The sequence below is a fragment of the Pteropus vampyrus genome, unplaced genomic scaffold (assembly GCF_000151845.1).
Source record: "Pteropus vampyrus isolate Shadow unplaced genomic scaffold, Pvam_2.0 Scaffold312, whole genome shotgun sequence".
Classification (NCBI taxonomy): domain Eukaryota; kingdom Metazoa; phylum Chordata; class Mammalia; order Chiroptera; family Pteropodidae; genus Pteropus; species Pteropus vampyrus.
Window position 1 is genome coordinate 503,093 of NW_011889093.1, and position 2,695 is coordinate 505,787.

The window sequence follows — 2,695 nt, forward strand, 5'->3', positions numbered from 1 at the left end:
CAGCAGGTTCGCCCCGAAGCTCAGGGGAACGTGGATCTGAATCGGGCCTGCCCTGTGCCGATGCCTCCCCGAACCTCAGGAGTCTCCCCAAGACCAGCCCGTTAGGCAAGGCCCTGACAAAAGCGCTCCCACGGTGGCGGCCAGCAGGCCCGGTCGTGCTGAACTCTCCTTCCCGTGGCTCTGCCACCAGATGTGGCTCAAAGCGTCTGTCAGCTGCTGAACTTCCCAAGGCCAGCGGGGCCACCTCGGGCGCCTACCTCGTGGGTGCTCCCCGCAGGGCATGTCACGATGAGAGAAAGTGTTGGGGCGGGGCGCCGAGAATCTAAGCGACGTCTGCGGACACAGCGGCTGGGAAGAGGCCCGTGTCCCAGCACACGTCACCACGATGTCAGTCAGGACCCATTGTGTGGAACCGACGTCTCCGGCGTTTCTTCCCCTTTGCCGGCGGCCCACAGGCAGGCTCCAGGACAGGGCAGGCTGCGGGCTGGTGTCTGGGTCCCTGGCCACACAGGTGGGGCCTGGCAGCGCCTGCGGCCACGTGTCACTGCGCATTCTTGTCTGCGGTCCCGGCGAGCATGGTAACCGGGTTTCTTCCTCTGTCAGTTGGATGCCCTTTCGACTCTGCCAGTGGCCCGGGGTAAGGAGGGGTCCTGTCTGGAGCTCGCGGGCAGCTCTCCCAGTGCCCCGCCAGCCCGGCCCCACCCCCACCCAGCCCCCGGGTCCTGCGGGAAACCCCGGCAGGAGCTGCAGCTGCTCCGTGAGAAGCCCGCACGCCGCGTCCTACGCAGGATCGTCAGCATACTCCTCTCCTCGCCGTGTCCTCGGGGTGCTGTGGGGGGCGCTAATCTGACATCTCTGCCATCTGGGAAGTTGCGGGGCCCAGTGGCCCTGAAAGTGGACTCACGCCAGGCAGCTGTCCAGCTCGACTCGGCCTCCTGCCGGGCTCTGACTGGGACCCTGGGGCGCCGCTGGCGGGCCGGTGCCCGGGGAGCGGGAGGCTGAGCGGCCCACCCCACGCGCGGGGCACAGGCCTGCGGCAGCGACACCAGGACCTGGCGCCGGGGGCGGCTCTCACCCCGGGCGCCACTCACGCCACTTCAGCCGCCGTCTCCACATGCAAAGCGAGGACAGTAGTGGTCTCCTTGGGGGGACCTAGCTACGATGCGTGAGGGCGCCCCAAGTCCTTGTCACTGAACGGCTCTGCAGACAAACGTGAGGATCGACAGCCTGGCCCCACCCGCCTGTCCACTTACTGTCACCCATACCGGGTGGTGGCATTGCACGTGACCGTGGGCCAGCTCTTCTCCTGTCCCTACGGAAAGGCTCCACCTCCCTCCCTCCCTGTGACCCACAGTTTCCAAAGCGGAGGACGGGGGCCCCAGTAACAGGACCTGTCGCTGGACACTGAGTTCCCGAGGCTCGGCGCCCCGTGTCCAGGCTTCCATGTGCGAACTGACCCCCAAAAAGGTTCCGAAAAGTTCCCAACTGGGGAAAAAGCAGCTTCTCCCGATGCTCCACTTTGAGAGCACGAGTCTGAACCCAGGCAGAGTGGCTGGAGCTGTGGGCCGGGCTTGTGCTGCAGGCCGCGGCCCCCACTCCACCTGGGCCCCCTGTCCCGTCTCCTCCTGCACCCTGTTCCTCGGCTCATCTCTCTGTACACGCATAGCTCTCCCCGTGCGTGGTGATGCGGGATGAGGCCTACGGGCCCTGTGACCCCGGACCCCAGCTGCTCTGGGCCCGCCAGGCCTCAGGTCCCACGAAGCTGGCGAGAGCCTGGCGTTTTAGGTTTGTGCCTATGTCACAGCCCCGTTGAGACCTCCCCTCCTGTGGCGAATCCCTGGTGTAGAGAAAGGGAGCCACACCCCAGAGATAAGGGCTCCCGACCTCGGACAGGCACTGGGGGAGCTCTGACCCCCGGTTCCCGCCGTGCCTTCTTGCTGGGGCAGCGGATGGGCAGTCGGGGCCCTGCAGACCTAACGTGTGGGCCATCAGCCTGCAGGACATACTGACGTTATTGTGTGTGGGGGAGCGGGGGCAAGGCCCAGAGGTGAACCAGTGGCCCTGTCCTTCAAAGGGAGAGTAAGGTAAACAAAGGTGCTTCCTACACCAACCCGTAAGGTAAACAGGACCCTGGCTTCCTTTGTTTCTAATCCAGGGACTTCGGTTCCCTGGAGATCAAAGCGGTTTTTCTCACTGGGCTCCGCCCTTCCTGGAGTCAGAGGGCAGAGCGTCCCTCACAGGACCTCTGTTTTCTTACGTTTGATTTGCCCCGCCTGCTGGCAAAGCATAATTCATCCCGGGAGAGGGCCCAGCAGCCTGGCAGTGGGGCCGTCACCCCATGTGTAGACAGTCACCAAGGTCCTCACCTAAACTTAGCCTCAGGGTGTCTGGAACCCAAAATATGTCCTCTTGAGAACAGGGACCCCTCAACAGAGCAGAATACAGGGGGTGTGCATAAAGCTCCCAGCCTCCGATCATGGATATAGAAGCCTCCTCACCAAAACCCCCAGCGACGGATTAACCCAGCGCCATGCTGAGCCTGGGGTGGGGGCGGCCTGTGGCCTAAGCTTTCCCGCAGTCGGGGGCGGGGTGCCTGGCAGGGGGCAGTGCCAGCCCCACAGGCCGGGGAGGTGTCAGGGGCCTGCGGGCTCCACGTCCATTCTGAAAAAGACGATTAACAAAGGGCAACGGCGGG